This window comes from Notechis scutatus, chromosome 3 (assembly GCF_049901735.1).
Source record: "Notechis scutatus isolate UNSWTSFEM ecotype Mainland chromosome 3, rNotScu1.2, whole genome shotgun sequence".
NCBI lineage: Eukaryota > Metazoa > Chordata > Lepidosauria > Squamata > Elapidae > Notechis > Notechis scutatus.
The window spans coordinates 157,349,319-157,372,375 of NC_142011.1; the positions used below are offsets into that span (position 1 = coordinate 157,349,319).

The 23,057-nt window shown below is 41.0% G+C and overlaps 1 protein-coding gene across 5 annotated transcripts in view; it reads right to left on the minus strand.

The window, feature by feature from the left end:
- LDLRAD4 (low density lipoprotein receptor class A domain containing 4) overlaps positions 1 to 21,941 on the minus strand; it is a 250,057-nt gene extending 228,116 nt beyond the window's left edge. For 2 of the 5 annotated variants that reach the window (XM_087961495.1, XM_087961492.1), the window contains exon 1: positions 21,780 to 21,941. The gene's annotated coding sequence lies outside the window, so the exon portion shown is untranslated. Of the gene's footprint in view, positions 1 to 14,044; positions 14,152 to 21,729 lie in introns of those variants that run through there. The other 3 variants (XM_087961494.1, XM_026671964.2, XM_087961493.1) reach the window with 2 other exon arrangements.
- Positions 21,942 to 23,057: the final 1,116 nt, after the last annotated feature.

Here is a 23,057-nt window from a genome sequence, read left to right on the forward strand (position 1 = left end):
ATTACTATATTGTAAAATGAACAAGTTACGATATTCTATTCTTCCATTTTCATAACATTAAAAAAATGGAAGCTTTCTTATCAAGTCATTTCATAAAGCATGTCATGCAGCACATTTTAGCCACCTTAAACTAAAATAACATATTATCACGCAGTGCATATCAATTGGTCTTCCTGGCTACTACTTGCCATATTTCTGAGTAAAACTGCTGCCAAGCTAGTTCTAAGATGTGGCAACAAACTATGAATAATTCTACACTGGCCAGTGGGGATACTGGAGATGAGTTAGAATGGGCGTTGGTAAATTTACCTGAGAATGCCCTTTCTCAGCAGTGGTGGTATTCAAATTTTTTTACTACTGGTTCTGTGGGCGTGGCTTAATTTGTGGGTGTGGCTTGGTGGTCATGTGACTGTGTGGGTGTGGCTTGGTCACATGACCAGGTGGGCATGGCTTTATGGTCACATAACCAGATGGGCATGGGTTTGTGGCCATGTGACTGGGTGGGCATGTCTTTGTGGCCATGTAGGTGGGCATGGCCAGGCGACCATGTGACCAGCAAACCAAATACAAGTTGTCCTCGCTTAATGGCTGGTTGCTTAGCAAGTGTTCTAATTTATGACTGATCTCCCCAGAGCTACTTGACCTGTTTTGGAGTTTTGACAGCCATACACACACACACACACACACACACACACACACACTTCTAACCCTGCTATTCTATGATTCTGTAAGGATTTCCTGCTGGAGGAGGGGGTTGGACTAGATGACCTCTGAGATCCCTTGAAGGCCAGCCCTAGGTTGCTGTGTGCTTCAAAGAGTCTTCTGAAGCCAGGGTTTGTGTCCTTCCTTCCTTCTCCTTTTTTTCTCTCTCTCTCTCCCTCCCTCCTTCCATGTATTTATCTACCCATCCACATATCTCATTCATGGTTTTCTCCCTCCCTCCCTCTCTGTCTTTCTTTTTCTTTCTTTGTCCCTTCCTTCCATCTCTCCCTCTTTGTTTATCCCTTTTCTTCCTTTCGCTTCCTTTCTCTTTCTTCTTCCTTTCTCTTTTTTCTTTCTTTTCTTGTCTCTCTCCCTTCCTCTTTCATTCCTTCTTGTTCTCTTTCCCTCTCTTTTTATCTCTCTTTCTCTCTCTCTCTCTCCTCCCCCTCTCTGTGTCTCTCTCTATGGGTCCCTCCCCCCCACGTATCTCTGTCTCTCTCTCTCTCTCTCTCTGCCCCTCTCCTTATCTTCCCCTCTCTCTTCCCTACTCTCTCTCTCTCTCTCTGTCAGTGTCTGTCTGTCTGTCTGTCTGTCTATCTGTCTCTCTCTCTCTCTCTCTCAAAGCCACGGCTGGACCAAGCGCTCTTTGCTACTTTCAAGGGACGGCGGCGAACAGAGGAGCTTCCACAGGGCACCAACCACCCGAGTGGAAGGTTTCCCCCCCTCCCTAATCTGAAGGAGGAAAGCTGCATTGATTTGCTTTCTGCTGGTTGTCGTGAGGAGCATGGCGAGCGATGGCGTTCAGGGTGGCGGAGTGAGGGGAAGGGAGAGAGGTTGAGCTTTGCAATGTGCTGTGGGATGGAGCTCTGCAGCATTTGGGGGGGCTGTCGAGCTTTGCAGCATGGAGTGGAAGATGGGGGGATTTGCAGACTACACTGGCAGGGCTAGGGGAAGGAGAAGAGGTGAGGGGGGATTTGCGGGCGGTAGGGCTCAGAAGAGAGAGCGCAAAAGCTCTTTCCATTCTTCCCAGGCCTTTTTCTGCCTTTGCGGGTGGTGTCTTTCGCAGCATCAGTCCCACCCACTTTTCCTTCGCTCATCTCTTTCATGACCTGAGCTGGGGTGGGGTATTGAGCAGGTGTGTGTGGGAGGTGGAGGGCTGAAAGGAGCCAAGCGCTGAACGGAATCGCTGAGGGGAAGGCAGCGTAGGAAAGAGGCAGCCGGCCAGACCCACGCACAGAGCAAGCAGAATGGTGGGTGGGAAGCCCCTGAAAGAGGATGGGGAAGAGGAGGAAGGAGAACAGCGGGCAGTACGAAGTGCCTTGTTTTGCACACTCAGCTGGTCGACTCCCCCGATGCAGCCAGCTTCTTTAGCTGGGGCGGCTGATGGCTGGGGGCGTTTCAGGGCTAGATAAATGGCTCTGAGTTCTAGCCAGTTTATGGGCCCAGTCCTGTCCAACCAGGACCAGATCCCTTGAGCCATGAGACCCTCCATGTGGGCTCCCCAACCCAGGAGACTTGCATCGGTAGTGATGATCAGTCTGTCCGGTTCCTTGAACGGGAGACACTTCGAAAGAGCTAGGGAAAGCCACCACTTGAAGGAACAGCGGACCTCTGGAGAGAGCAGGACCTTGGCAGATGTGTGGCTGGTTCCTGCTCGTTGAAAGGGGAGCAGGAACCATTGTAGAGCCTGTGAGTTTAGCTGTGCCCACAGAACGATGCCTATGCATGAGATCGTTTTGCCCAAAAGTTTGGACAGCAGTGACAGGGAGACATTGTGTTGACGTTGGACCTGTTGAATGATCTCGATAAGGCTCTGCCCTCGGGCTGGAGACAGAAAAACTTGGCACAGAGTTGTGTCGATGATGGCTCCCAGATGGAGCAATCTGGTTGTTGGGAAGAGATGGCTTTTCGTGGAGTTGATGGAAAAACCGTGGTACTGGAAGCAATGGAGAGTGGTTTGAAGATCTTGATGGGCAGAGTGGGTGGAGGATGACAGGATCAAGATGTTGTCCAAGTAACATTGGATCCTCACTGGAACAGACCAGAGCGAAGCCACCAATGCCGCCAGTAACTTTGTGAAGACTCTTGGGGCAGACGAGAGCCCGAAAGGAAGGGCCCAATACTGGAAGTGGGAATTCTGGGAACAGAAACAGAGAAACTGGCGATGATGAGGCCAGATGGGAATGTGGAGGTAAGCCTCCATGAGATCAATGGAAGAGAGGAGATTACCCTCCCGAACGCTCTCCAGAATAGAATGCAGAGTCTGCATTTTGAAGTGCCTATATGGGATAAACTCATTCAGAAATTTTAGGTCGAGAATGGTTCACCACCCCCCACCCCCCGAGGCCTTAGGGACCACGAAAAGCCAAGAATAAAGCCCACATCCATGTTGTAATTCAGGGACTGGTTGAATGGCCAGGTGTAATTCAGGGACTGGTTATATAGACCAGGTGACTAATGGCCGATTCCATAAGGGCCCTCCGTAAACTGTCCCGGGAAACGGGGCAGAGTAGAAATTTTTCTGGGGGTAGTGATAGAAATTCTAATTGTAACCCTGACCTTACTGTATTGAATACCCAGGCGTCTGTCGTTGACTCCTCCCATCTAGAAGCAAAGGAGGCCAAACGACCTCCGATGGGAGGGGAGAATGAGAGATTATTTAGAGCGACAGAAGGAGTGACCTCCTCCCCCACGAAAGGTTTGTTTACCCGCAGCTTGTTGTCTGCTGGTAGCCTCATGGCGTTGATCTTGACTCTGAGAATACACTCTTTGAAGTCTGGAGAAGCGAGAAGCATTTTCGGGTCTGAATGAGGGAGGGCGGTATGGGGTAGGGCGGAAGTCTGCCCTCTTTCCTGTTGATGAAAGGACTTTCCTTTTGTCTTTTATTTCAACAACAAATGGGTCAAGGGCATCTCCAAACAGCTTCTCATTGGTACATGGGGCAGAAGCTACTTTCCACTTTCGTCGAGGCTCTGCTTGCCAATTTCATAGCCATAGCAGTCTCCTAGCTGCCACTGATGATGCCATGGCCCTGGAAGAGAACTTGGCAGCGTTGAGGGTGGCATCCGCCGAGAACTCTGCTGCTGCTATGACCTTATTGAGTTCTCTGATGGAGGTATGTGGCCTTGAAGTTGGCATAGCCAGCGGATGGAAGACCTTGTAAAAAATGATGCAGCAGTCAAGGCCTGGATGGCCCAAGCTGACACTTGGTGGTTACACTTCAGTTTTTGTTCAGGGCATTTGTCCTCTGCCTTTAGTACGTCTTCAGGCTCAGTTGGAGTGCTTGAGGAGAAGGAGGCCACAACTGGGGCATCTACTGGGGGAACTGCCAGAACCGTAGCGAAGGAAGGACCCACGCTGTAGAACCGCCTATCTGGGACGATGGGAGGGGGCCTGCTGTGGGGAAGGCAAATTGTTCCTTGACTAAGTCAAGAAAGATGATGAGGGAAGGAAGGACCTCCGAATGAACAATGTGTTTGGAGAAGAGGGAATCCCCATATCCCGATTGTACCACTTGAGGCTCGGGGCAATTTCCTCCACTGACAACTGCGCTGTTACCAGTGCCTTGTGTAGGAGATGTTTGAATAAAGCAGATTTGAATACAGAAGCTGAAGGAGGCTGATCAGGCCTCAGATCTTCCTCTTCCTCCTAGAGGTTGGGGTCCCAGATTTCTCCCTCTTCCAGATCAGAATCAGGGGAGGGGCTGAGCTCAGATGATTCCTCATACTCTCCCTGAGTGAGGTCCACTCCTTCCGCATAGGTAAGATGGGCCCTTTGTTCTACCCAGTGAGGTAGTCCCCTTTGGGGAATCTGAGCTAGAGGAAAAGCTGGGAAGGAAGGCTGAGGTCTGTCTGAAGGCATGAAGATGTGTTGAAGCCCTTCTGCCAGACCCTGTCTGATGGCTAAGGAGACTTCGTTGATGTCAGAAGATCTGCCCCTCGATGGAGGATCCGGGGGCCGAAGACCTGCTGCTGTTGGAGTAAAAGTGGACTCTGGTCTTGATCGAGAGCTGCTTTGGGCCACAGATGGGATAGATGAAGAAGAAAGATCCCAAGGAGTCTGGGCAAAGTTGGGACCTGACCTGCCCAAGTCTTGAGGCCCTGGTTGGATTTCAGGTTGCTCTGGGGACCAGGATTGGAGGTGGCTATAAGAGGAGCTGAGGTATCTTCCCTCTCCCTAGATGTAGCTTGCTGAACAACTAGAGGATTGGCTGGTTGGGAAGCCTGTTGTAGTTGACCCCTCATTTGTTCAATAGTTTTGTTCAACTGCCTTTCTAAGGCTGCATGCCTTCGTTTCTCTGCCTTTAATTCGGCCTGGGATGTTTTCTTAGGGCCCAAAGCTTTGGCCCTAATCTTGGCCGCCAGCTCCCTTTGAACCGACTGGGAGCGTTGTCTCCTTCTCTTTCTTTTGCCAGCTTGGGGGCCTTGAGAGATCAGACCTGAAGGCTCTGTTTGGGCCTTGTCTTGATCCATAGTAAGCATAAACAGACACAAAGGTGCTGGAAACAATCCTCACTATGTGTTGTCTATGCAGTAGCCTGAATAGGAGCTTATGAGTAGTAGAAGCTGGCCTTTGGGGGATGATGAATGGCTGCTCGCTACTTTCTTTAGAAGAAGCTTTCAAAATGGCCGCTCACAAGAGCTATAGGCTACGCAGGGGTTAAATCGCTCCTTAGGCTGTAAACAGCCCCGGACGGCAAAATAGGCAATAAAGTGAAAATTTACGATCAGCTGAGAGCCGCTGTTATCGCTGATGTGATCTTTACAATCGTGGCAGCCGAAATCGCTGAGGGAAGACTGTGGGGGAGGATCAAGGGTTACTCCCTACTTAAAGTCTCCCTCGGTTGAAGAAAACGTCGAATCCTCGGCATTGCAGGAGAGTGGAGCCCCACTCTCTTGAAGGCACAGCTGCACCAGTTACCCGGGAGCTATGCCAATGATGAAGATAGCTTTTGCTTTTGCTGCTAACTAAACTCCTTTCAGAGGCACTATCTTATGGTCATCGAAAGAAGCTGAGTCAAAGCTGGGGGTTTCTCCTACAGGCTGCTACTTTTATACTAGATAGACCCAGATTGATGATGTCATCAGGAGGAGTCATACCCATCCTGGGGTCTCGCAGCAGCATGGAGGAGAAAGTGTACTCTATAGTTAATTCCTACTCTACTGAAATATAAAAATGCCTGAGCAGGGAGTTGGACTAGAATCCCTCCAAGGTCCCTTCCAACTCTGTTTATTCTAACTAATTCTAACTTTACTTCCAACACAGCCAGAGGCAATTTAACCCCACACAAGACTAAATTCCCTTAACATGGTGGCTCAAAAAGTCCAAATGTTTTCTTTTCCCCAGAGCATAGAAGCCATGTAATTAAGACTCTTTTACAGGGCTCCTGTATTTTCAGAATAGCTCCAAATATGCTATAATGAAGCATCCACTGGCACATTATCCCTGCATACAATCGACCAGTATTTCTCAACCTCAGCAACATTAACAAGTGTGGACTTCAACTCTCAGAATTTTCCAGCAAGCCATGCTGGCCGGGAAATTCTCGGACTTAAAGTTCCCATATCTTAAATTTGTTGAGGTTAAGAAGCAATATGACAGACAATAATGACCCAATAGAGTTTTAATCACAGCATTATTTCCTGGGGTGGCCATTCTGAAATCTGTTTGATTCAGATAAGAGAGGTGGAATAAATGTTTTAGAAGACAGAATTATGTGACATTATTTTTAATCACTGCTCTATCCTCAGAAAAATTACCTAGCACTGAGACCAGTCCCACAAGCCTTTAAAGGATATCCTTAAAGATAATGGAACTCTAGATCAGGGAAATAAAACTGACAACTACATGTTTGTATCTTGCATAAAAATGTAGTTGTCAGTTTTATTTCCCTGATCTAGAGTACAAAAACTACATTTTTGTATCTTGCATAAAAGAATGCTGGTTCCTGAATCGGGTGTCTATTTTATGGTTAGTTAATAATCCAGTCTAACAAAATAAAAGTAAGCATCAGCTCATGTCTAAATGCCCTTTGAGCTGTCAATATACAGCAGTAGCATCTAGCTGCAGAGAACATGAAAAATAGAAGATACTTAAAGAAATTAGATAAAGTTCACTTTGTGAGAAAGAATACCAGTGTATAATAGACGTTCTTGTCCTAAAAGTCCTTGATGCTTGCATTCTAGCAATAAAACTCGTACTATGAGGCACCCATAAGAAGTATGTATAATTTAGAATTTCTGAATCTAGCTACAAGGTATCAGAATTTGAATGTCTGCCAACAGCAATTTCTCCTATTTTGCAGCCCATCAAGAAGACAATAAATAGACCATTTCTTGTTTTAACTATGCTATATTTCAACTTCACTTCATTAAAAGAATCATAGAGCAGGAAACACTTTAAGACATGACATCCTGATCAAGCAATTTAATACCATTCAGCTTGATCTGGCAGCTGAAGACCCATTTGGATAACCACTGCTTTTAGTGTATGCAAGACTGTCAAGTAATTAATACGTATAATTCACTGTGACTCATAAAACTTCACAGTAGTTAATTCATTCCCAAATTAGAATTTAAAAGGTCACTGTTCCCATTCAGACATTTTCATTTAAGTTGTATTAATTTCTTATGACAGTCAACTTTATTTTAAGAATCTTTCCCCATTATCAATACATTTGCTTAGAACAAAAACAGAACAGGACTTAATCAAAGTCAATAAAATAGTGCATTGCGTTTTCAAAGCTTGGAGACTAAACTGTCTATGTTGTCAGTATTACTCCTAAATTCAGAAGCATTCAAAATTACCATATGTTCCTCAAAGTATGCCTAGGATAACGAAAGCTTCTCTATATAAAAGCACCTATACACTGTAAATTTTTCTTCACATAGATAACCCATATAACATCTTCAAAACGTGCTAAGCACCAGTCAGGTAGATAGGATCATTCTGGTTTAATTTCCCACATCACATTCACAATGTTTCAAGCCATCACTTTATGATGAAGTGATGAAAAGATTAGTCAACCATTTATCTGAAGTTGTATAGGGTTTCCTGCTTGAGCAGGGGGTTGGACTAGAAGACCTCCAAGGTCCCTTCCAACTCTATATCATTCTGTTATTGTGTTATAAATCCTGCTTTTTACATCTGCAATATTCTAGTCCCATTAGGTTTATCATGAAAGTGAATGGTATCATGAAAGAAGAATCTTGAGACAGGACACTAGTCAATAATTAAAATGAAGCCCACCACTCAAAAGACAAACCATATGTTAAATTAAATGAAGTAACCCAACTATGAATCATCCATTTTCCTTGCCAACTGGTCAAATAGAGTACCAGGGTAGAAATATAAGGTTAGTGTCTAAAATTATTTAAGTGGGCCACTTGTATGAATTACCAGTTGTGAGGATAAAAAAAGGAAAATGCTAAATAGGCAATAGAAAATATTAACAAATCTTTTCCCATTGATTAATTAAACAGATTAATCTCAACATTTTTCTACAGAATAGGATTCAAATATTAAAGTCTTTCAGTAATAAGTATTGAACAACCCAGAGTCCTGCAAACTTTTGGATCTGAATTTCCATAATTTGAATTTCCAACCAGCATAATCAATGGCAGGAGATTGTAGGTGTTACAAAAGAAATATAAAAGACTATGAGAGATTAAATGATTTAGAGGTCCTTAGATTCCCCACATTTATTTATTCATTTATTTTATTTTATTTATTAGGCGCTCAATTTCAATGAGCTCGTAAGTATTTAGCTTCTATTCTAGCAAGGGCTCTTCATCAAATCATTATTAAAAATAGATGCAAGACGCAATGTTTTAACGTAAACTTCCTGTGACATGAAAACAAAATTATAACTGCAATCTGAAAGGCAAGCAAGACAAAAACATGTCAGAAGCTGGAGGTTTTGTAAAACTCAGAAATTAATTTTCCCTGATACAAGCCCAAGCTGTAATTCATATTGGTTTCCTTACAATTGCTAGAAGTTAGATTTCACTTCTGAACAGGTTTGAGCTAAAAGTGATAACATGGATTTCATTAACATTTTTTTCATGTTAAAAAGTGTCCTATCTTTTCTGACTTTTTTTTCAGAAGTGAATGTAATTTTAGTCTGCAAAAATATTTACTTTTAGTGTGAATTAGTTAAAATTAATGTTAGTTTTTCAACTTAAAGAAACATTATTCACCACTTATGAGTCTTGTCCTACTCAAAGACAACTAATATGCATTTCATTGATAATAATCACATAGTAATAGTAGCATTGGCTTATTCATACTAGAAAAGTTTTATTATATAATTAATCATTCTCTTAATCTTCTTAGTTTCTAACCACTGTTTCTATAAGTTAGCCATTGGTAAAATAAATCCCATGTTAAAAAGTATTCTGTTTCTTCCTTCTCCTTTATTTTTAGTATGAATCTGTCCGTCTCTGAGCATTCTAATATTTTTATAACACTTTCATCTGAATGGTTCTCTTCATTTTTTCACTGTTGTGCAAAAACAATTCTTGCTGCTGTTAACACATGTAAAATTAGATATGTATTACCTTTATTATACTGTTCTGGTAAAATACCCAACTAAAATATTTCTGGTTTAAAATCAATATGTTGCTTTATCATTTTTTCTAGCCATGTATGTATTTTGGTCCAATATTTTTTTGCCTTTGGACATGTCCACCACATATGATAGTACGAACCTGGTATCTGATTACATTTCCAACATTTGGCAGACATGTTTTCAAACATCTTTGCCAGTCTTGTTGATGGTAAGTGCCACCTATAAAACCGGTTATTTGGTGCTTGAGGTTCACTAGATTCATTACTTATTGCACAATTCCATACTCCTTCTCCTTTTGTTTAGTTGTCTGAAATGCGATGTCAATCAAATCCATAATCAAGGAGAAAACAATACACTTTTCTATTTGCAATTGAAAATAAAAGGAAACAAATAATTTTGTTATAGGGCAAAAGGTAAAAATTATAGTTCCTCCAAATCACTGTTTTTTGTGGACAGATCTACAAGCTATCATGGGGGCACTAAGGTATATAGCAGCATTATTTTATGGCTCAGAGTTATCTTCACTTTGCAAAGTAAATTTCAGAGACAATAATTTGCCTGAAATACAAATACATTTCAGACTTCAAATCTGAAGAAAAGCTCACTGGGATTAATAATAATATTGAAAATTTTAAACTATAACTCCATATTTAATTTGGTGTTTTCAAAACGTGTTGGACGATAACTTTCATTACCCACAGCTAATATATCTTTTGGAAGCATGTTACACCTCTCAAGAGCACTGAACTGTATAAAGCTAACCTATATTATTCTGCTAACAGTCATATAAAAACCTAAAAATATGTTTTGCTATTATTTAGCATCAATCTTTCTAGAAAAAGATTAAATATAGAGAAATATTATTATTGTTCTATTTCAAAGTATAGTAGAACAGAACATTCAAGACTAGAGGCAGGAGGGAGCTTTTCAGACAGTCACCCAGGCCCTGATCACTTCGTGGCTTGATTACTGAAATACACTGTACATGGGGCTGTCCTTGAAGCCCACCCAGAAGCTTCAGTTGGCGCAGACTGCAACAGCACAAGCAATGATGGCCATGCATAGGTCTTCCCATGTAACACCTCTGCTTTGCAAGCTGCATTCATTTCCAATTGCTTCTGGGTACAATTCAAGGTGCTGGTCTTTACCTATAAAGCGCTATAAGACATAGGATTTGGTTACATGAGGGATCTTTGTTTCCCATACTATCTAACCAGTTGATTCAATCTGGCAGGATTGGCAGATTCAACAATGCATTTATTAGGACCCTGGAAGTGCACGTGTAGCAGTGCCTGCCCTTCAGAATCAGATTCTTCCAAAACTTTGAATGCCCCCTCCTACCCACTGGTATTTTGAAGAGCCTTGATACACATTTGCCCACACTTTTGACAAAGACAACTGACGTCTTTTTCTTCCTTTCCCTTGTTCACATCTAGGTTTGCTTTCTTTGTCATCTCTGTTCTTTTGTTCTGGATTGTTTTTGTGTTTTTGTATTTTCCTTGTTTCAGTGTTTTTAACAAGTAGTAAACTGCCCAGAGCCAGGCTGCATATAAATTTAATAAATTACTATTATTAAATACCATTCAAAAACACTGTGCACAACCATCTGATAGACAACATTTTCCTTTGACCCACAGCAATGCCTTAAAAAAAAACCATCTGTATGCCCATTTTTCCTCCATACAGAGAAGGTGTATTTCTTATAAACACCATATGTGCCATTAAGTATCCAATTAAATGCATGTTGAATGCATGCTATTAACAAGTCTAACAGTATGAGAAGAATACATTTGTGCCACCTAAGAATAAAACTTTTACAGCCGCAATTTTACACTTTATACACTAATGCTGTTTTAATTGAAGTCTAATTAATCTGTTGATTTTATATTCTAACATACTTTCTGAAAACAGAACTAGGCAATTAAAGTATTATTTATTTATCCCGAAGCCTAAGATTTTGACTCTCAACCCAATGTTCTGCAAACAAGTGTAGCTTGTAGCATATTACGTTTTTGTTTTTTAAAAAAGAACCAGAAGTATGCTTTATCAGCAAGAAGGCTGGTAATTTAACATTTTATTGGGTGAATTAATTGTTTCAGAGGACCCATGCTGCCAATAATTACATTTAAGTATGCATTTTCAACTTAAATACCCTACATTTAGACATTCAGAACTTTTGATGTCATTGCTAACTAATATTTTCTATTCAGCCTTTTAGCAATGGAGTTTATGTTAATGAGCTGAGACAATTACAAAATGTATGAGGTTGATATTTTCTTCCTCTGAGTAGAGGGACAAGGACTACCACCATACAAAACAGCCTTTCAAAGTGTATATTCAATTCAGTTCAGGAAAAACTACTGGGTAGACAAAACGTGTGCCCTTGATCTTTCTTTTTAACTTTCAAAAAATCTTGATTACGGATAATAGAGGATTAAAAAACCTAAAATATAATGTGCACACAACCACACTACTTAATAACAGAAACAGCAATTAGCTAAACTGTGAAACAAAAACCTATTTGGCTCAAAGGCAAATTACCTTTTCCCTGCTCAGATCCTGGAAAAAGCTATCTTGCAAGAACATGAAAAAAAAATCTGTCATATTCTAGAATTACTTTAGAAAAATCAGAGAGGCATGCAAGTCAGTGAGAGTTACTGAGAGGAGGAAGAGAGTGACATGCGTGAGCCTTTCTCTGTATAGCATTTTTTATTTCAACCAAAACTCAGAATAATCAAAATGTTCCAGGTTTTGTTTCTGCCAAATTATGCCTGATTTTAAAGAATTCAACATAACTTCCAGAACGTGATTTGTCTTTGGTTTAAAACAAAACGTAGTTAGCATTCACCACTGCAAATTTTATTATTTCAAATCCAACTATGAACAGCCTGCATGTTCAAGGATCATTATTAGAAAAAGATATGACTTTCTTTAATCAAAATAAATATTCCAATTGGGAATTTTAAATAAAAAGTGCTGCCTTCATACAGATCTTGGAGTATCAGAAATCCTTAAGTACCTTCTCAACATCTCACATTAAGAAGTCAGAATGGATTTGTTGTTGTTCAATTAATGCACAGTCTGTAACACTTCAGTCCAGGCTCATTGGTAAAATGAAGGTATCAAAAGATGTTCCATAACAGCTTTCCTGTCTCTCAGTTCCAGAGCTTCCCCCCATGGGTAACAGAGCACAAATAGTTTCATGGTGAAAAACCAAAAATAGAGTATACGGTTCTAATATCTTTTGGAGTTTAACAAAGTGGGATTTCTGCCACAAAAATAAGGATAAAGTTTAAACAAGGTGTAATGATGGTAACTGAATTTAAATATAAGCTACAGAGGTATTTGGGCAATCAGAAAACACTAGTGCTGGAGAAAGAGACTGGCAGAGCCAGGGACAGGAATTAAGTGGGGAATTAATCTAGAGTCCTTGCACAGGCACAAGAGGGCAAAGTCTGACCCCTGTGAATGTTGTTAATTAGTTGTGGATGACTGGATATTAAGTCATTCATTGTTGTACCACCGCACTTTCCTAAATATACTAGCACAAAGATTGAGAGTAACTTGGAATGTAATTTTATCAGATTCCCAGCACGGATTGCCCTGCCACTATGTGAAACAGATGGGAAACTAACCACCAGATTGCGAGAACATGAGAGAGCAGTTAAATGAGGAGACCCAAACTCATTGGTAGCTTCACATTGTAATGAACAACGGCATGCATTCAATTTCACAACTACCATAATTGTTGACTGAGCAGGACCAAAAATAGCCAGAGAAATCATTGAATACCTTTGTCTGTCAATAGGAATGCTGATTTACCTCCAGCCTATCAGACACTTAGGAGCATAGGGCAGCACAAGGAAACAACAATTAATGACTTAATAGCTAGCTATCAACACCCTAATTAACAACCAAAAGCTACATACATCTAGGAACCATACAAATACAATGTGTAGAATAGCCCAGTGCACATATTCTGAAGAGAACAAGTAACACGTTTAGCACCTATTTATTTATTTTGTTGACAATCTGAACTTTTGTAATGTCTCTTTGTTATTTGTGGACAGTATAAGCAGGCAGAACTGATTTTCTAAGACAATAATTTAACATGATAACCCACCATATATCCCACTTCTTTAAGGTAACTATTACAATTTGGAAATTCTTTTGGAAAAAATCAGGAGGACTATAATTATGGATTCTCAAGTTATGCATTCTGGTAGTCAGAGTTCCCTTGTTGTCTGGATTGAAGTGATTTGAATTAGAATCCAAGAGCTGGAATTAATAGTATTTATTACAGAAAAAGTAAAAATTACAAGAATTTCAGCAAGTTTCATTTTCAAATGAGATTGCATATATTATCTCTATCTGTTGGTATATCTCTCTATATTACAATTTTAAGGTGCAAAACTCTTGTCCACTTTCTCCTCCTTTTTCTGTGCAGAGCGTTAGATATCTTTGTCATTTTGTGAAATACTGACAGTCTTCATCTGTTCTTTATTATGATAAGTGTCAGTCTTCTTGCTGTGTGAGAAGTAACTTTCACATCTGCCTGGGAATTGCTAGTGGCAGAGTGAAAATTAATTATTGTAAATTATTTTTTGTTTTGAGTATTTTATCTGCCTATCAACTCGAGTTCCAACAGCTGTATGCACAATTTTAGGTACCCTTAGATTGTAAATTTTAGTAAATCCCTAGTGAACAAAAGTTCACTTTTGTTTAGTGAACAAAAGCTGATACAATCTTTGTATAGTAGAAAATTAAACATACTATAACATTGCAGGATCCAATTTGAGTTGATCACTGGAACCAAAGGTTTATTCTTCCAAGCTTTCGGGTTTGTTCTGGAGCGCATCATCAGGGAGCATCTATCTCACTGGAATAATACACAGTATTAGCAGAAATCTATAAGTATATATCACAGAATTGCATTAAATGCAATGACATTTTTGTCTTAAGTCACAGTAATTTATTTATCTCCAACATGTAATGTTGACAGACTGTCTGGATTTTGGCAAGCACAGGCTTGCACTGTCACATAACAGTCTGACAAATCTATCATTTCTTGCACACATTGCTGCTTTAGTGAACCAAAGAAATTTCAGCAAACTTCTTGCACTTATTACCATTGTAGTATTTATTCCCCAAATTCATGTGAACAAAATTTGACCATTTGGCAATTGGCATATACCATCCCAGGGTCATTTGATCACCATCTGCAACTTTCCCAGCTAGCTCCCAACAAGCAAATCAATGGAGGAATCTGAATTCACTTAACAACCACAGTGATTCACTTAACAACAGTAGCAAAAAAGGTTGTAAAATTGAGTGCGGCTAACTTAACCACTGCCTCGCTTAGCAATGGGAACTCTGGTTCCAATTCAAGTTGTAAGTTGAGGACAACCTGTATACAGATATTGTACCTTGGATTCTTTGTTAAAGCCCCGTTTTCCACTTTATAAATTAGAGAATAGTGTATGTATGTAATTAATTGCCAGTAAGTAACTATTTCTGCTGTTTCCCAGTTAACACACCAATAAGGAAGGCTTTTAATAAGGGCATGAATCAATCAGAGTACAAGCAAACAACACCACGTTCCTTCTTTGGTAATGTGAAAGGCTGAAAAGTTACACATTTGAATGTGACTTGATAAATTAAGCCTGTAGCTAAATGTTGGAGGACATTCATATATAGCCCACAGATTATACCAAATGTAGAAAAATACATATGTAGACAAAGAAACAAAATATGACAAGTTCCTGCCATTTATTTTTATTCTTATTTTTATCACTAAGCTCTCTTTAGCCCCTATTGTTGATAGAACCTCTGTTTCAGAAAAATAGAGAGAAAATGAAACCTTAAAAAGGCTAGAAATATCAAAGCCTCAAATACATGCAAGAATTAGAATCATCACAGCAGAATACTGCCAAAAGTAAGATGTCAAAAACAGACAGCAGTGCTATACAAAGCAACTATTGAAAGCAGTTACACTATCAAGACCTACTTTAAAGCCGAAAACAGAACCAGAACGGACATTAATAATACATAATTCCCAAGCAATTTGTGACATGTGACCTTTTTTATTCTAAAACTGTTTCCAAAAATAAGGCTTTGTATATCTCGTAATCATAATGTAAATTATGCAAACTGGCACGGATGCAACATAATTTTACACTCATTCATAGGTTAAAGAGTTAGGCAAGGAATTAAAAGTCAACTTATCTCTAACTTTCTTATCTTGCAATTCTGTATGTGGCTTCTCAAGAGTAAGCCAAATTACACTAAATTGTATAAAACTGCAAGTCAAATTATTCAGTATAACCAAAGTTGCATATATAAGTAACATCTCCAAATAAAGCTACTGTACACTATTATATACCATAGTTCACAAGAAATGGAACTGTATGACCATTTTCTAAAAAGGTAGAGTTTTCACATGAGATTATTACATTTTTATAACATATTTGTGCAAATAAACAATCGATCTGTCATAATAATAAACTTGTACATCAAAACCAGTTTCTTCTACATACCCATGCAGTTTACCAAATATGCAATTTATTTAAGTGCAATTTGAATTCCAATAACAATTATAATCAAAGAACATTTGGTTTTAAAAAGTTACTTATGTATAAACAGCAGTGCATCATTAAGGAATATCAAAAATCAAGATGAAAATACCTTAAGATGCGGGTAGTTAATCCTGTTGATTTTTTTTCTACTGCAGGATCTCTTTCTCTCTGGCTATGCTAAATATATTCATACATCTCAAACATCTCTTAGCAATGTCTTCTTACAACTAGCATAATAATAACCTTCATTTGAAAATTATATCCAGTCATTTCCATAGCTTATTATCAAATGGCATGTCAGAACCACTAACTAGGAAGCAATATGGTACCATATATATTGGTACAAAATCTTTACCAAAAGCTGAGCTACATGGGTGTGAGTGGAAAAAATGATTTTCAAATATATGTTTTTGTTATTGCCAATAATTATTGAGTTTCTAGGTCTTCTCTTCTAGACTGATATTCCAGGTGTGTCCATAACTCAATGACTAGCAGCCAGTATGACCACTACATGGTAATAGAGGTGACTAGAACTCTTATCCAAGACATCTGGAAGAAAACATTGCAAAAGGCAACTTCATGAAATATTCATTCAGTGGCAATTATTAAAGAAGAAATTATTCAGTAAGTGCAACTACAGGTGAAACTCAAAAAATTAGAATATCGTGCAAAAGTTCATTTATTTCAGTAATGCAACTTAAAAGGTGAAACTAATATATGAGATAGACTCATTACATGCAAAGCAAGATAGTTCATGCTGTGATTTGTCATAATTGCGATGATTATGGCTAACAGCTCATGAAAATCCCAAATCCACAATCTCAAAAAAATAGAATATTACATGCAATCAATAAAACAAGGATTGTACATAAAACAATATCGGACCTCTGAAAAGTATAAGCATGCATATGTACTCGGTTTGGGCCCCTTTGCAGCAATTACTGCCTCAATGTGGCATGGCATGGAAGCTATCAGCCTGTGGCACTGCTGAGGTGTTATGGAAGACCAGGATGCTTCAATAGCGACCTTCAGATCTTCTGCATTGTTCGGTCTCATGTCTCTCATCTTTCTCTTGGCAATGCCCCATAGATTCTCTATGGGGTTCAGGTCAGGCGAGTTTGCTGGCCAACCAAGTACAGTAATCCCACAGTCATTGAACCAGGGTTTGGTCCTTTTGGCAGTATGGGCAGGTGCCAAGTCCTGCTGGAAAATGAAGTCAGCATCCCATAAAGCTCGTCTGCGGAAGGAAGCATGAAGTGCTCCAAAATCTCCTGGTAGACGGCTACGTTGACCCTGGATTTAATGGAGCACAGTGGATCAACACCAGCAGATGACATGGCTCCCGAAATCAACACAGACTGTGCAAACTCACACTGAACTTCAAGCATCTTGCAGTGTGTGCCTCTTCATTCTTCCTCCAGACTCTGGGTCCTTGGTTTCCAAATGAGATGCAAAAGTTGCTCTCATCAGAAAAGAGGACTTTGGACCACTGAGCAACAGACCAGGTCTGTTTTTCTTTAGCCTAGGTAAGACGCTTCTGACATTTGTTGTTCAGGAGCAGCTTGACAAGAGGAATACGATATTTGAAGCCCATGCCCAGCATCCGTCTATGTGTGGTGGCTCTTGATGCACTGACTCCAGCCTCAGTTCTCTCCTTGTGAAAGTCCCCAACACTTTTGAATGGCCTTTTCCTGACAATCCTCTCCAGGCTGCGGTCATCCCTGCTCTTGTGCACCTTTTTCTTCCACACTTTTTTCTTCTACATATCTTTCTATTAATGTGCTTTGATACAGCACTTTGGGAACATTCAACTTCTTTTGCAATTACCTTTTGAGGCTTTCCCTCCTTATGGAGGATGTCAATGATGGTTTTCTGCACAACTGTCAGGTCAGCGGTCTTTCCCATGATTGTGATTCCTACTGAACCAGACTGAGAGACCATTTAAAGGCTCAGGAACCCTTTGCAGGTGTTATGGCTTAATTAGCTGATTAGAGTGGGACACTTTGAGCCTAGAATATTGAACCTTTTCACAATATTCTAATTTTCTGAGATTGTGGATTTGGGGTTTTCATGAGCTGCAAGCCATAATCATCACCATTATGACAAATCACGGCTTGAACTATCTTGCTTTGCATGTAATGAGTCTATCTCATATATTAGTTTTGCCTTTTAAGTTGCATTACTGAAATAAATGAACTTTTGCATGATATTCTAATTGTTCAAGTTTCACCTGTACTGTACTCATTAGCAACATTGTATTTTAGGAAAACTCAAAATGCATAAGAAACCTCAGGGTTTAAATAGTTATGTGGAATTTTAGGGCATTTTTTAAAAAAGCTTAAATATCTTGATTTCTAACTATTTTATTATTACCTTATGTCCATTAATATGTGTTTTATGCTGAATATATTTTAACTGCCTACTGGTCTAAGACCACACTAAAGTATTCATTCATTCTTCCTAGTAATGAATTAATAATATATACCATTATTATTTTGACTTGAAAACTATAAAAATCTGAGGTCCTAATAGGGAATATATCTTAAGAACTGTTTGGGTTTAAACAAGCTATAATATGTTGCATTTGATTTTGGCAGGAAGTTTGTAAACAATGGTTTTTGGCCTATTGGGCACGTACATGCAACCGATAATGGTTTTTTTTTTAATGTCCAAGCAAACAATGTCTTTGGACAATATATAAACCAGAACACTGATTTAAATATGGCAATGTTTTGATGACCCTAAGGAATCAGAGCTGCACTAAAAAGGTGCAGAGAAAGTGGAACAGGTTAGGATTTTTAAGGAGATTTCCCCCCCGCCTTTTCCCCCTTAAATTGTGTTATGCCTCTATTACAGGGTTGTCAAACTCGATTTCATTGAGGGTGGCATCAGGGTTGAGTTTGACCTTGTGGGGTTGGGGTGGGCGTGACCAGGGTAGGTGTGACCAGCATGACTTCGGTTGTGTTGGGAATGCCTGTTGTGGCATGAGTGCTCTGCCCGTGTCAGCTTCTGGCAACCCTCTGCCAGCAAAAACGGAGGTCGGGGGAACCACGCACGGCCGCTTTTGGCTGGGACATCCTCTTGCTACCCTCTGCCAGTGAAAACGGAGCTCGGAGGGGCCACATGTGGCCCTCCCAAGCTCCATTTTTGCTGGTAGAGGCACCATGGGCCAGTCCTTCTCTATTTCCAGGGTGACCCCATGGGCCAGATATAAGCACCCTACAGACCAGATCCAGCCCCCAGGCCTTGAGTTTGACACCCCTGCTCTATTAAGAACTCACACATCAATTTTCTGTGCTTGTCTCACAATATAATAAAGTTACACTGGCACCAATATTTAATTAAAGAAAGGTTTAGGGAAGGCAGAAAAAAACATGCCCACAAGGGCAGGGTACAGGTGCTCACACCTTTGACCACGCTGCTTCTTCAGCAGATCAAGCAAGCAGCATGGCACTAATCTTTGTATTACTAAACATTTCCACTCATAAATACAGCCACATAGCTACTGCTATCATTAAAATGGGGGAGTGGAAAAAGTACACTAAAAGGAGTTTCATGCCAGATTTTGCCCAGATTTTTAAGTTGAGAAGAAGATCTGTAGACTCAATGCACATTATCATTATGATAAAAATAAGTCGGTTGGTATTCAAAGTTGCCAGTTTGTACTCCTCCTCTCCTATCCAATTACATTGTTAAACATTTAATAACAGGAACATCTATCACCTGTGCATATGTAGAAATAATAATGTAAGGCTTATGGTAGAATTAAATAGTATGTCAAAGAACAACACATATACATATATGTGGATATAGGACGTTTTGCAGTTAAGATTTTGCCACCATACGAATTTGTGGCACATTCACAGTCAGTAACTTAATATCTGTACTTTACAGACACAGACATGCAGAACATTTTGTCACTATTTCAGCTGGCAATGAAGTTGGGACATTCACCAGTTTTAATTATGCCATCCTTCATAATGTCTTTACCAATAACATATCTCATTTATTTCCAGTAACAGGGAAACCACAATATTTACATGCTTCCTAGTAGCTCCAGAATAACTGTACCACCTGCAAAGAGTTGTGGAGAAAACTAAACATAAAATTTCCATTAAATGAGACTTACACCAGATTAGACAAATATAAATCTGTGCTTCAAGAGTAACTTTGAAGTGCAAGGAGATTCAAAATGATAATCAAGAACAATTAGAAACAAGAAGCTATTAAAAATCATTTGTTAAAAGTCAGTATCCTCATTACATGGACTTTCAACTACAAGTAGTTGTAAGCTACTACATACAACTACCTATAGTTGTATTGAACATGGAGGGGTTTACATCTAAGTAAACATGGACAGACACACACACACACAAATCTTTTGGACAAAATTATATGGCCAAACTTTAAAGGCAACATACCTTTCTGTCACCCTAACTTAAGCTATATATAGAAGGGCAGTTTCTAGGTTTGTCTCTGAAGAAAAGATCAAAATAGGAAAGCAACATACATAATTACTGATTGATTCGATGTTCATTTCAACTTTTTAAAAACACCTTTGCCATTAAAATATTCTGATGATCAAGGAAGCAAAATTATACATATGTAAGATAAATAAACATGTATAAATTTATCATCATTTATAACAAAACTGAACTTAATGAAGTGTTAAACATATATAAACTGAAAGATATGTACAAAGAGAAAAAGCCATTTCAATCAGTATTGATTTCCCATCAGTTCAGTCTTAAGTGGACACTTATCACCTCTCCTATGAAAGTTACATACATAATTCCATAATATAATTTCATAGCACAAAGATCCCTTTGTGATAGTTTCTTCAGACAATTCTGGAATACAGAATCAGGCGTGTTTTTACTATCGGGAATTGAAAATTTAACTATTCCGAATGATGACAAGAATATTTACATATACTTCAAAAGGTGGTCTGAAAAGTAATTAGTCAAGTCTCCCTTTTCTGTAATGCATTTCATTCTTATTAAACGGTCCCACGCTATAAAGAGTTACTTATAAATTACACGAAATGCAGCTCCCATTCTCTCACGACGCTAAAACGATCCTCAGATCTCCAGAAGAGCCCATCTAAACTACCAATTCAAACGTATGCCTTTCGTCTTTCTAGCTTGATTTACCATATAAGGATGAGACAACACAAACAGCATACTCAGGAGCACGCAGATGACACGCACGGAGAAACCCAAAGCCCTCGACAAAGGCGAACAAAACCCTCCATTTGAACTAAATAAAAGAGCCAGAGCACGGGGCTAACTTCTTGTAGCGACATGCCTCCAAGAAAGAAGCCTGGCTGACGAGGTAACAGGGACACGAGCGGGTAAGGGAAGCCCCGCCGGGGTTACTCCGTTCTGGATTTCCTGCTCTCCTTTGGTCTCCTTAAAGACAGGCGAGGAGTCCAAATCTGGCCAAGTTTGGCGGGCAAACGCAGTTTGGAGAAGTACGGCCACTGTCAAGAGCCTAAACCTCAGTGCCCTCGATTGAACCGGCGTTTTCCGACCGCATCTTTCGCTGAGGGAGACCTGCCAGCCCGCCAGCATCCGCGCATCCCCTTGGCTCCCGCGCGCACTTCGCCTGCCCAGCCAGGAGGTCGGCAGCAACCCAAGACACAAAGGAGAAGGCGAGATACCTTCCCCGGAGCAAGCCCAGCAGCGCCTGGTCCCTTTAACAACCCCAGACCTTAACTTGGGCCTCCCCCTCACTTTGCCCGACACTTAGTTGCTAGCTGTCTAGGTCGTCGTCCTGAAGCAGCAAACTCTCCTGTCTCTGCCTTGGCGGGGAGCGACGCCCGCATCCCGCCGCCAGGCACAGGCTGGAGAAGGAAAAGCCCGCCAGACTGTCCGCACTCACCTTCCCTCCGAAAGCCCCTCCATCTCACCCGCCCCAGGGCGGAGGGCTACCTCTCGCAGAGCAGCTGAAGACCCTCGCAGCCGCCTCTTCCTCCTCCCTTCAGTCTGTTTCCTGCGCGCGGAGGCTGCGTCTGCTGCTCCCAGCTCCTCCAGCCTCTCCTTTCCCTCCTCGGCTGCTGCCCGGCTGCAGCTAGTCTGGCTCTTCGTGACAGCAGGCAGCAGACCCGGAGCCGCGGGAAGAAAGGAGAGGGGCCGCGGGAGAGAGGGAGGGAGGGAGGGGGAGAAGGGAGGACGAGCTTCCTGCCCAGCCCCTCGCTCGCCTATTCGCAGCCTCTACTGACACCTGCAGGGTCGGATGTGCAAAGGAGCCGGACCGGCCTCTGCCCGCCAACTGGTCCAGTGGCGAGGGAAGAAAAGTTATTCTCCCGCGGGGGCTTGCCTGAGTCTTTTTGGTCATATTCCGCCGCAACCCCTTTCGGCAAAGAGCAACCAACGCGGTGCTCGGCCACCCTGGTGCAAACTCCTCCGCACGCTTCTCGAGGCTGCAGATCTGTTGTATTCGGGGAGCTTTTGTCTCACCACCACCACCCATTCCGCCCCCCCGGAAAAAAAAATCCCGTCAAAAGGGAAGGCCGCGACTTGGCCGTAGTTCATTAACCCTCTTTAAGTTCGCCTCGGCCTCGGCCGATTTAGAAGCGAAGACGCGGGCGGGGACCTAGGTTCAAAGTCGATTTGCTTCCCTTCGGCTGGAGGCTGAGAATTTATTGGGGAAATTCTGGGAAATACATTTGGGGTGGGGTGGGGGGGGGAGATAAATCTGTTGAAGGAACCAGCTTCCAAATTTCGCCGTGAGAGGCGGTTCTAAGCGTCTTCACCGAAAGCAGGGAGATGCCCCGCTTCAGTTTCGACCTTCCTGCTTAGCGCGCGAAAATCTGTGGAGCACTTTGGGGAGGCGATCGTGCACGCAATTCCTCCTCGGCCTTCCAAGCCTACCTCGCTGTACTTTTTTAAAAAGGACCCTATGGAGAATATCGTCCAATTGCTCATAATAGCACATCGCCAAACAAGGCACTCCTTAGGACTTTGCCCATCCCGCAAGAAAAAAAGGGTTTTTGTAGCTCCAAAAGAAGCCGTTCAAATGCACATTTCTAGAGTTGGGGATGATCTTCACTGACAATAACTTTCTACAATTGCATGTTTCAAAGTTGAAGCCTCCAGGTGCGTTTTGATTTCCACACAATCCCCAGCCAGCACAACCATAAACAGTATATGTTCAACCCAGCAAACTAGTTTTACCTTCATTGCAGTGAAATAAAACAACCTAGTTTA